Below are 13644 nucleotides of genomic sequence, written 5' to 3'. Positions count from 1 at the left end.
TCCCATTTTTAATAGAGTTATTTGGCTCCCTGGAATCTACATTCTTGAGTTCTTTGTATATATTAGACATTAGCCCTCTATGAGTTGTAGGATTTGTAAAGATATTTCCCAAACTGTTGGATTCCATTTTGTCCTATTGACATTGACTTTTGCCTTATGGAAGACTTTCAATTTTATGAGTTCCCAATTGTTGATTTTTGATCTTAGAGCATAAGCCATTGGAATTCTGTTCAAGAACTATTCCCTTGTGCCTATGTGTTTGAGGCTCTTCTCTTTCTCTTCTATTTGTTTCAGTGTATCTGGCTTTATGTAGAGGTCCTTGATCCACTTGGACTTGAACTTTGTACAAGGAGATGAGAACGGTTGTTTTGCGTTCTTCTACATGTTGACCTCCATTTAAACCAGCACCATTTGCATTTTTTGTTTGTTTCTTTCTTTCTTTTTTATCACAATTGCTCTATAATACAGCTTGTGGGACAAGGATGTTGATTTGCCTAGAAGTCCTTTCATTGTTGAGGATAGTTTTTGCTATCCTTGTTTTTTAGTTATTCCAAATGAATTTTCAAATTGCTCTTTCTAACCCTATAAAAATTGAGTTGGAACTTTTATGGGGATTGCATTGAATCTGTAGATTGCTTTTAGCAAAATGGCCATTTTTATTATATCAATTCTACCAATGAATGAGTATGGGAGGTCTTTTCATCTTCTGAGATCTTTGATTTCTTCCTTCAGAAACTTGAAGTTCTTGTCAGACAGATCTTTCACTTGCCTGGTTAGACTCCCAGCCAGTATTTTATATTATTTGTGACTGTTGTAAAGGATGTCATTTCCCTAATTTTGTTCTCAGCCTATTTAACCTTTGGATAGAGGAAGGCTACTGATTTCTTTAAGTCAATTTTATATCCAGACAATTTGCTGAAGTTGTTTATAAGGTTTAGAAATTCAATGGTGGAATTTTATGGTCATTTAAATATACTATCTGCAAATAGTGATATTTTAACTTCTTCTTTTCCAATTTGTATCCTTTTGACCTCCTTTTGTTTTCTAATTGCTGCATCTAGGACTTCAAGGGCTATATTTCGTAGGTAGGGAGAGAGTGGACAGCCTTCTCTTGTCCCTGATTTTGGAGGGATCTCATCAAATTTCTCCCTATTTAGATTGATGTTGGCTACTGGTTTGCTGTATATTGTTTTTACTATGTTTAGGTATGGGCTGCAAATTCCTAATCTTTTCAAGACTTTTGTCATGAAGGGGTGTTTTATTTTGTCAAATGCTTTCTCAGCATCTAAGGAGATATTCATATATTTTTTCTTTGAGTTTGTTTGTTTATAGAATGGGTTACATTGATGGAATTCCATATATTGAACAATCCTTATATCCCTGGGATGAAGCCTACTTGATCATGGTGAAGATCATTTTGATGTGCTCTTGGATTCGGTTTGCAAGAATTTTATTGAATATTTTTTCCTTAATATGCCTAAATAAAATTGATCAGTTTTTCTCTTTCTTTTTTGGGTTCTTTTGTGGTTTAGTGTAATTGTGGCTGCATAGAACAAATTGAGTACTGTTCCTTTTATTTCTATTTTGTGAAATAATTTGAAGAGTATTGGTATTAGGTCTTCTTTAATGTTCTGATAGAATTCTGCACTAAACATATCTGGTCCTGGGCTTTTATGGTTGGGAGTCTTTTCATGAATGCTTATAGTTTTGGGAGGGGGGCTTATGGGACTATTTAGATGGTTTATCTGATACTGATTTACCTTTGGTACCTGGTATTTGTCTAAAAAATTTCCATTCCATCCAGATTTTCAAATGTTTTTGACTATAGGCATTTGTAGTAGAATCAGATTATTTTTTTTTAAATTTCTTCAGTTTCTGTTCTTAGGTCTCCCTTTCAACCTTTGATTTTGTTAATTTGGATACTGTCTCTGAGCCCTTTGATTAAACTAAGAGTTTTTCTATCTTATTTAATTTAATGAAAATTAAGGCAGAACATACCCAAACTTATGGGACACAATACAATTAACACTAAGAGGAAAACTCATAGCTCTGAGTGTCTCCATAAAGAAATCATATGAAGATAGTATACACTATCAGCTTAAGGACATTTATGAAACTCTAGAAAAAAGAGAAGTAAATATACCCAAGAGTAGACACCAGAACTCTTGGCTGAAATCAACCAAGTACAACCAAAAATAACTATACAAAAATCAAAAAAACTTGGAGCTTGTTCTTTCAGAAAATTCACAAGATAAACTCTTAGACTAACCAGAGGGCACAAAGATAATATCCAAATTAATAAAGTCAGAAATGAAAAGGGAAACATAACAACAGAAATCAAGGAAATCCAAAAAATTATCAGATCTACTAGTAAAGCCTGTACTCAGCAAAACTGGAAAATCTGGATGAAATACATTTTTTTTAAATCTTTCATATAGTTTTATTAAAAATATATTTTTCATATAATATATTCTAATCAGGATCTATGTCCATGATGTTAAAAATCAGGATTGGGGTACAGCTTCAACTTACGAAACAAAAAGAATAAACAGAAAAGCAAGCACAGCAACTATATATACTCTTATATACAACATGTGCAGAAAACAAAGATATTAATTGAATTCTGCCTTTACATAATGCAAGTAAAAAAGATAAGTTGCTTAACCAAGAACTGCACTAAACCAAAATATCCTATTGTAAAATGTTCTATTGCATTGATTTTGATGCTGTTTTATCTCGTATTATAATTATCCTTTAGAATCCTGTTCTGTGTTTGTTTGTTTTGTTTTCTTTCATAATGACAGATAAAAAGAGGTAGTTCTGAATAGAACAGTTGGTCGAAAGGACAATAATGTAGTCAGACTGCATTAAGAATGTATTATGGAAAAGAACTATTTTCAATAATAAGAAAAACAGAAATATGTATATATATTAAATATATATATATTTAATTATAAACATGAAAAAGCAAAAACCTACTAAACCGAAGGTAATTCATCTCATTTTTCATAGTAATCAAGAAAAGGGAAAATAATATTTTTACACAGCATATGGTCTAAAAATTTAACATCTGATAATAAGTAATGTTTTCAGGAATGGGTACCTAGTGCTCTCTTATGCATATTTCAGCACTGTAAACAATGATACCAACATACTAAAAGGCAATAGAGCATAACTTAATACAATTAGACACATACATACACACACACACACACACACACACACACACACACACACACACATATATATATATATATATATATATATATATATATATATATATTATAGTCTCCCTACATAGCTGGCTGCCTCCTGGCCATGGTCTGCACAGTAGCTTGATTGACAGTTCCTTGATGTGTAGCTCAGATATATTTCACCCAGTGTACCTTATGTTATAATTATTAATCAAAAGTAGTTTTTCCAATGCAGAACAGACTCTTCAGACTGTTTTTGTGAAATTAGTCAGGAAGGAAATGTACATTTCATTTAAAGTTACAGTAGAAAAAGAAAATATTTCACATATGGTAACATTAGGTAGTAGTAGGACATGTTCAACAGCCTTCTGTAACTTAAATAAGTATTGGACCTACTTTGAACTTAATATTCTTCACCTTATCACTAAATATGAAAGATCCCTAATCACTTTTCAAATTTAGATTTAAATGTTGTATATATTGTATTTTGTAAGTTTAAAAGTAAAAATCATTTTTCTGTAGATTGGATATGTTAATGTGTTTTGAATGAGAATAAACTCTATGATAATAATAATTTAAATATATTTTACCCAATTTTTGGCACTGTAGAGAAATGATTAGGAAGCAAGGTCTTTTTGTAAAAAGTCTGTCACTGAAGGTAGGACAAGAGTAACCACTTTCAGACTAGAGCACAGAAAAATAAGCTAATTAAAAAAATTGACAATGGTTAACACAATTATACCTATGTTTAAGAATTCCTTATATTCTTTGATCAAAAAGTGACAATGGAATCTTGTTCATTGTAGATTATTCTTTGCCTTATCTCTCTGCTGTAAACTCTCTCTTTTCTTAACATACAGAGTAGACTTCCATCATTGTACTAAGGATTAATCATGCAGCAGTCTTCAAAGAAATTTCATTAGTCTAATTAACGAGTCCATGACTATTTAATTAAACTTCAGTGATGTGCTTAGAAATATGGAAGAAGATAGGCTAATTATTGCCAGTGTGTAACAGGTATCATCTAGTGTAAATGTTGAAAGACACTGTTTTTGTTTCATACCCTCAAAGTCCACTTCAGCTTTCTTTTATTTTTAATCTTTATTAACTTGAGTATTTCTTATTTACATTTTGATCGTTATTCCACTTTCCGGTTTCCAGGCCAACATCACCCTAGCCCCTCCCACTCCCCTTCTATATGGGTGTTCCCCTCTCCATCCTTACCCCATTACCACCCTCCCCCCAACAATCACATTCACTAGGTGTTCAGTCTTGACAGGACCAAGGGCTTCCCCTTCCACTGGTGTTCTTACTAGGCTATTCATTGCTACCTATGAGGTAGGAGCCCAGGGTCAGTCCATGTATAGTCTTTGGGTAGTGGCTTAGTCCCTAGAAGCTCTGGTTGGTTGGCATTGTTGTTCATATGGGGTCTCAAGCCCCTTCAAGCTCTTCCAGTCCTTTCTCTGATTCCTTCAAAGGGGGTCCCACTCTCAGTTCAGTGGTTTGCTGCTGGCATTCGCCTATGTATTTGCTGTATTCTGGGTGTGTCTCTCAGGAGAGATCTACATCCGATTCCTGTCAGCCTGCACTTCTTTGCTTCATCCATCTTATCTAATTGGGTGGCTGTATATGTATGGGCCACATGTAGGGCAAGCTCTGAATAGGTGTTCCTTCTGCCTCTCTTCTAAACTTTGCCTTCCTATTCCACTTCAGCTTTCTAATGATTCTTTAGCCATCAAGTCCAAACTCTTACACATTACTCTAGCAAACCAGTCCCAAGTCCTAACATTCACATGATCAAGTTTTACACTGCAAATAAACATTTCTTGATACAAATTTTCCTTATTAGTAATTGCTTTTTTAGTTAATGCTTTTTATTGCTGTCCTAAAAATGTCTAATACAACCAATGTAAGGATATCAAGGTAACATTTACCTAACAATTTAAAGATACAGGCTATTATTATAATGAGATGAATGTCAGTGAGAAGAGAAACCTATTTTTTCTTGGGACAAAACTTCGTCTTCAAAGAAAAAGAAGAAGAAAAGAAAACCTTGAGAATTTGAGCCACAGATGAACCCAAGCTGGACTCAAGTAACAAGAAGGACCCCATGGCTTGCCCTTTGCCTATATGCTATAGTTACTCCCTAGCTACTTCCTAGCAACAGTTAATCAAAAAATAGTCTTATTATTTCAGATGTACTTTTAGACCATTTGTGATTGTTCATGATCATGCTTCTGAGCACTCACCTCTCAGCTTAAAATAGTCATTTAGTTAGTTGCTTGCTCCCATTTCCTATAAAACCTCATCCAGTTGAGAGTTCAGGGCTGCTTTCCCAAACTGTCCCACAGGTCATTGCTGAGTAAGCCCAAGCTGGGGTTTGTAATAAAGAAAACCTAATGTGACTGTATTGGAGTCATCTCCTGGTTGGTCTTTTGGGCTGTCAAATGAAGTACAATGCCAGGACCATAAAGTAATTGGTCAGCATCAGGCAAGTCAGGAAGCAAAAAGGCAAAAATTTGTGCTCAGCTGACTTTCTCATTTTCCCTGAATGTATGGGATGGTTACTAAATTATAGGTTGGTTTTCTTTATTAGGGACACACCCAGAGGTCTGTCTGTGACACTAGTTTTAATTGCTGTCGAGGTAACAATCAAGCTTAATCATTGCATGGGTTGGGAAATGTTAAACAAGAGACTTAACATTAACATAGATATCTTGTATGCCTTTGAAACTGCTCATATCCATGGGGCTATTTACAGTCAGACAGGTCTTCTGGTGGCAGAGGAAACATTATCAAGAATAAAAATGAAATTCTCTCCCTACTAAGTACCCAATGGGGGCCTAAACAGTTGGCTAGTATCATGCCTCAGGGTTGTAGGACTTGGTAAACGCAGCAGACAGCAAAGTAATTGTACCAGAGAAAATGAGTCTATGCATAGTGAAAAAGATCTATTGTTCTTCACATGTGGGTGTCCAAAGAATGAAGAACTTAGTCTGATAGTCTCACATCAGAATTAGGGATGATGTTTAAAAAAATAGCTGGAATTGTTAAGAAGTAAAGGCTTGTGAATTGGCAAATGTGGTTGCCAGCTAAGGAGAAGAACCTTGATACTTGTTACCAAGGCACCAAGCCTGGAGTCTATTGGGAAACAGACATCAGGAAGATAAAACCAGGAAAAATTGGATACATACATTTACTGATATTCACATATACCTTTTCAAACTGGACTATGGGTTTCCCAACTAAGCATGAGATTTCTCACATGGGAGCAAAGAAGCTACTAGAAGATATTCTTCCAAGGTATGGTTTTCCTAGGCTTATAGGGTCAAACAATGGACCTGTATTTGTGTCCTTTGTAAGTCAGGGGTTAGCTAATATTCTCGGTATTGATTGAAAACTTCATTGTGCTTACTGACCCCAAAGAGACCATAGCTTAAATTGACTTTGGAGACTAACAATGACTGTGTGACTCTTCTCTACTTCTCCCTTTATAGAGTATGGAACTCCCCATACCAGATGGGACTTACCACTTTTGAAATTATGTTTGGTTCATCTATCCCCAATATCCCCAATTTACAGGCAGAAGTTACTGGAGAAGGAGACAATCACCAATTATTGGACAATATCAAGAGTGTCCCATGGGTACACAAATATATTTGACCTAAACTTTATGATCTCTACAAAACAGCTCCACCTTTGGAGCCCCATCCATTTCAGCCCAGAGTTTGGGTCCTAGTCAAGAGACAACACCCAGCATCACTAAACACTAACTGGAAGGACCCTTTTATCATCCTTCTGTTCATGCCTACAGCTCCGAAGGTTGATGGAATTGAAGCATGGATTTACCATACTCATGTTTGAATTGCAGACCAAATTACACTTGAGGACTATCCAGACACAAAAGAAATGGAGGGCTATCAAGCACCCTTCCAACCCTCTCAAGCTCAAATTACAGTGATCCTGATGACCCTCCTTACTGCATGCACTGAAGAACCCAAATCCCTCCAGCCCATTAATGATACCTGGGCCCTCATTAATAAGGCCACAGGGAAGATTGTCAACCCCACTTAACTCTTAGTTACCTGGTTTCCTGGTTTCCTGATCTCTATGTCATCCTCTGTAATTTGGTGGGTAAAGAATGGGACCCCACTTTCTATAGAGTCACATTGTAAGAGTACCCACTATCTTATAGTTGCAACACATATTTAGGGCAATGGGAGAGTCAACAAGCTTATATGTTTGCTCAGGACATTCTCTGAGCTGTAACCAACACAATAAATATGAAGGTCCAGAAGTATCCTTCTGTGCAGCCTCAGGAATGTGAATCCACCAGATGGATATACTGGAAATCCCCTAATAAGGACCTCATCACCATGTCTAGGCTCAATATCCAGAACTGTGGGGGGAAATGCAATCCTCGTTATTTATGGCAGGAAGGCTGAATGGACTACTGGCAAGAATTGTGGACTGAGACTTTATATTATTGTTAAAGATCCTGGAATCCTGTTTACCACATGACTCTATGTTCACACACACCCAGCTGCTCTTGGCCCCAAAGTCCTGCTGGCTAAACTGTCAAATACACCACCTCTGAAGGCTGGGACACCAATCTTACCCCAGGGCCTACTCCCTTCTTCCCTTAATAAGACCACAACCCAAGCCACCAAAACAACGCAAAGACTGGGTAATGAGCCATTACCCCCTTTGGAACATGACAGTCCAGTCTTTTCTTGTCATCTATTTCCCCAGATCTGATTTAACTGAGTCATTCTAGCTACGCTATGAAAGACCTACTTTGAAGGCATAGTCCTGATTGAAAATTTTACTGAAACTGAGAATCCCAGTGAGTTCAGAGGGCAACAAGGTGAGGATTGGTTGACCATACAGGTGACAGAAGGTCAGGCAAACTGTATAGGAACAGTCTCTGGGGCCTATAGCCACCTTCATAACCAGACTTACAATATAAATCCAGATAATAATAAATACCTATTGTCACCTAGCATTGCCTAGTGGGCATGCACTACAGGGCTACACTACATCAGGACAAAGAATTCTGTATATTTGTTCAGTTGTTACCTAGGATCATCTACCGCATAGATGACCAAGTCCTAGATTTCCAATGGAATCTCAGGTTTAGTCCTCAATAGGGTCAAGTGAACAAATCTTGTCTGTAATTCTGGCGGTCCTCATATGATTGGGCATGGCCATCATAGGAACAGGAGTAGCTTCTTGAGTTTTACAATACAATCATTAGGATGGTCTAAGAGAGGCTGTGGATATTGATACAGAGGGATTAGAAAAAGGGGTATCTCTCCTGCAAAATTCTCTTGGTTCCCTGGCAGAGGTGGAACTCCAAAATAGTAAGGGGCTGGGTTTCCTGTGTATGCAACAAGGGTAAGGGCTGTGTGTAGCCCTCGAAGAAAAATACTGTTTCTATTTTGATCACTCTGGAATGGTCAAAGAATTGATGGCCAATGTTACAGAAGTCCTTACCAAAAGAAAAAGAGAAGAGAACAGTCACAAAGCTGGTTCAAATCATGGTTCAACAGTTCCCTATGGCTAACAACTTTGATATCCACCCTGCTGGGCTCTCTGCTCATTTTACTTCTGCTCCTTTCCTTTGGCCCTTGTATTCTAAGCAAATTATTCCAGTTTATGAAAGAAAGATATGGGAATATTCAATTTATGATGATGAAAATTCACTCTCCACAATGAAGCCTTTGAGCTTCAGGAAGTAACATGATTGGGCTTTCTAATTACCAGAGAATGGTGTGAGGGTGGTGGTGAGAAACCAAAATTTTCAGTTCCATACTCCTTAGAGAACCTAACATAAGTTTGGACTCAATAAGCCAAGGAATAGGTGAATAGGCCAATATCTAACATCAGTTTCCAGGTTACCCCTTAAAACAAATCCAACATCTAGCACCAGTCTCCAGGCCAAGCCCACTCTTAGTGCTTCACTTCCAAACAACCACCAATTAGGTGGAAAGCAGAAGTGAAGTGTTTCCCAGCACCAACCAATAAAGTTAAAGACCACAGTAGATGCTTTCCAGGTTAGGAAGGCTCACTCATCACTGTCCTTTTCTATAAAAACCTGGTCCTGATGAGAGTTCGGGGCATCTCCACCAAAACACCAAAACATACATTAAGCCCAAGCTTAATAATAAAATAAAGAGCCTTGTATTCTAGCGATGGATTGGCTCCCAGTTGGTCTTTGGGCATCAGAAAGACTTCTGGTACTACAGGTGATGTAGACATCTCAGACTCTTTTGCCTGTTTTTCGTACCCTTTCCCCTACCAGATAGTTATGTCAGCCTCAATAACACTGAAGTTTCCTAGTCCTGCTACTACTAGAAATGCCATGATTGGTTAAGAAACACAGGAGAGCTGACATTTTGTGAGGAGAAATGAAAGGGGAGGAATGGATTGTAGGGAGGCAGAAAGGACATTGTTGAAGGGAATTGGAGGAAGGGGAAAGGAGAAATGTCAGTCTGGATGGAAAAAAATGAAAGAAAGAAAATAAATAAATTTATAAAAATTAAACTATAAAAAAGGGAGGATGAGCTGGAAACTCTTGGATAATATTAGAAGACAATAACTCACAATATTCCTTCTTTTCTTTTCACATTTCAAAGTACTTTGTAAAATTCTTTTCATTAATATAATTAAATTTCTCCCTTACCTTTCCTCTCTCCAGCCCCATTACCTGTCCGTGTTCTCCTTTAAATTTATAGACACGTTTTTCATTATTTGTTATTGTATGCATACATGTATGCATCTATTTTATTAAATATAACCTCCTCACTCCACATAATATTACTTTTATGTGGTTTTTCAGGACTGTCCACTACATTGGACAGTGTATAGGTGAGTGAGTGTTCCCACTGAATAACCAACCTTTCTCCTCCCGTCTTCCATAGTTACCCATAATATTTTAAGTCATAATAGAAATAGTCACCAAAAGAGATGGCTAGAAATTTATATATATATACATATACATATACATATACATATACATATATATATATGTATGAATGTATATATATATGCATTTTCTTATTGGATTCTTAGATTCTTGTGCTAAAATTATTCTCAGAAACATTTCAGAAACAATGTGCAATTGATTATTTTTGGAAGGTTGGATCACTTTATTTCTATTCTGTGGATGCCTCTAACTTAATCATTTCAGAAAACACAATTTTCTTTATTAACCTCTTCACATAAGGTCTTTTGAAACAATGACAACTGGGAGATGGGAAGGAATTATTTTAAGTTTTATAGAAGTAAGAGAATTACAAAGTCAAATGTACTATCAAGCAAGCTGAGTGATTGCACTCACTGCCCTCTCTTTTCCTCTGTTCCATAGGCCATTCCTCCTACTCTGAAAGGGACAGCAGGGTTTTGGGTTCAAACCTTTGTCTGAGAAAAATGATAGTTATTGAATGAGGTCGTCTTTGTTTCATGAAATATCTGTGAGTACATGATTTTTATTTTAAATGTCATAAATTTGTTGGTATGTGTCTGTGTATGTGTACCGTATAAATGTGTATAACCTGATTATCAGTTAATTATAAGTTAGTTAAAAATATAATAAGATGTTTAAAGATAATTATAGTACTTCGAACATTGTAAAATGCCAATTATTCACATTTATCCACATGACAACAACTTACTAATTCTCCAGTCCATGAGCATAGAATGCTGACAAACTTTATTAACTCTGGCTCTAAATAATCCAATGCCCTCTTTTAGCCTCCAGGAATACCAGGAATCCCATAACACATATGCATACACAAAGCCAAAAAGTCTCATACATAAAAATCAATCATTTAAGGAAATTTAAATATTTTTCCCCTGGAGAGATTGTTTAGTGCATCAAATTTGCTGTCAGACCTTAAGTATTGAGATATTGTCCCCATTATGCCAAAGGAAAAAAATGAGCTATGAGGAGGTTTGCCTATAATCCTAGAAATATAAAATGGGGAATTGAGAGACCCTGTTAATTTCATTCCTGTCAGTATAAAAAATAGCCAAACAGGTGTTTGAGAATCAGGTAGTGTTTCATGAACATGAAACCAAATATATAGAAATTGAAAATATGATTTAAAAATGTCATCTACTATGCAAAATACTGCCAAGAAGAGCAAATGTAGGTCTACAATGGTCTTTAACAGTTTCTGAAAACTGCAGTAAAAATTTCCCACATTGTAATTTTTCCATATAAACCCCTTCATTATTTTCCACATTTCTTTTATTAAATGAAAAAAACGAATACTATCATAATTCTGGATCTAGTGTTTATGGGGTTTTTGCAGCATTAGACATGATTCTCACTTTATCTTATTTCCATTTTCCTCTGAGTAATGAGACAACTAATTGTCCTTTTATGAGTAAAATACATCTAAAAAGATAATTGGGTATGCATAAAGACTTGGAATTGTGACAGGTGAATTTCAATTAATATATATATATATATATATATATATATATATATATAACAATTAAAGTTCTTGCAGTTGTCAAGTTAATTATATTTATCCATATTGTTCCTAATTTCCTTGGTTTTTCTGCCAGTCACGCTCTGAAATATATTGTCAGTGTTAATTTTTATTCATTTGTGAAAGATTCTTGTGTCAGTTCTATTCTGTTTCTAAGTCTCCTTAGCTATCTGTACATATCGGCCAAATAACATTCAGAATATAAAAGAACTTTGCCAGATGGCATTACTCCTAATTGTTTACCAACAGATAAAGATAAGTAATTCTGAAGTTGTGATTTTTCGTTACCACAATACATATTTTTTATCAAGTACCTGGCTTCAATCCAGGGGCATTTTTTCCTGTCTTTAATTTTTCACAGTTTTAATCAAATCTTCAAAACTATCCATTATCTTAGGAACTCAGTAGTCACACTCTCATAGGCCTTTCTTAACTCTGTGTTGTCCTTTATTTCTTTATTTTTTATTTATTTGGGGTTTTTTTGGTCACACCAACCTCTGTTTTCCAGTCCCCTAATTAATGTAAGAGTGGTTCCCAGTCCTTTTGTTTCCATTAATTGTGCCACCTCAGTAACTGGTAAGCTTCCATATTTACATTAAAATAGTTTTCCTCTTATACCTCTCTTTTTATACAAAAATAAAATGATTGTTGATGGGTTCTTCAAAGAACTAAAGTGTATTGTGTTTTTAAATCTTTTACATACAACTTACAGGGAAATATATTTAAAATATTTTATATGCTTCTCTAATCTTAAAAATATATAGTTATTATGAAACATTGTTCTTGCTAAAATATACTTTTGCGCATTCTGAGTTATATGCTACTTCTCCATATACAAGACCAAATATGAGATCTATATTTGAAAACTCCTTCTTTAAAAGGGGAACAAGAATACCCTTGGCAGGGAAGAGAGAGGCAAAGATTAAAACAGAGACTGAAGGAACACCCATTCAGAGCCTGCCCCACATGTGGCCCATACATATACAGCCACCCAATTAGACAAGATGGATGAAGCAAAGAAGTGCAGACCGACAGGAGCCGGATGTAGATTGCTCCTGAGAGACACAGCCAGAATACAGCAAATACAGAGGCGAATGCCAGCAGCAAACCACTGAACTGAGAATAGGTCCCCTGTTGAAGGAATCAGGGAAAGAACTGGAAGAGCTTGAAGGGGCTCGAGACCCCAAAAGTACAACAATGTCAAGCAACCAGAGCTTCCAGGGACTAAGCCACTACCTAAAGACTATACATGGACTGACCCTGGACTCTGACCCCATAGGTAGCAATGAATATCCTAGTAAGAGCACCAGTGGAAGGGGAAGCCCTGGGTCCTGCTAAGACTGAACCCACAGTGAACTAGTCTATGGGGGGAGGGCGGCAATGGGGGGAGGGTTGGGAGGGGAACACCCATAAGGAAGGGGAGGGGGGAGGGGGATGTTTGCCCGGATACCGGGAAAGGGAATAACACTCGAAATGTATATAAGAAATACTCAAGTTAATAAAAAAAAATAAAATGTAAAAAAAAAAAAGAAAACTTTTAAATGTACATTGTAATGAAAATGGATGATGGTTTTTCTTAGGAACGTACTATTCACATGAAAGCATCTGCCTGTTTTTAAATGTAACTTCCTTTCTATTCGTTTTTATTGTAAATAGATTCCTCTAACATACAATACATACAAACCACAGTTTTCCCTTTCTCTATTCTTCCAGGCCCCTCCATATAATCAATTATTGCCAAGATAAATTACAAACATTTTAATTCAGTTGTTTTCTGATGTGGTCATCATATATGATAATATTAAAAAATTTGGTTCTTAGAAATTAGGTAAACTCTCAATAATTTTCTATAAATTTTAATCATAATATCCAATTTAAAATTCCTTGCAAGACAGGCTTATGACCTAATGCAAAATGTAGCAAAAAATAAAGTTAAGCGACTAGAGCTT

Source organism: Rattus norvegicus, chromosome 13, assembly GCF_036323735.1.
Source record: "Rattus norvegicus strain BN/NHsdMcwi chromosome 13, GRCr8, whole genome shotgun sequence".
In the NCBI taxonomy this organism is placed as follows: domain Eukaryota; kingdom Metazoa; phylum Chordata; class Mammalia; order Rodentia; family Muridae; genus Rattus; species Rattus norvegicus.
This window is presented reverse-complemented; position numbering follows the sequence as displayed.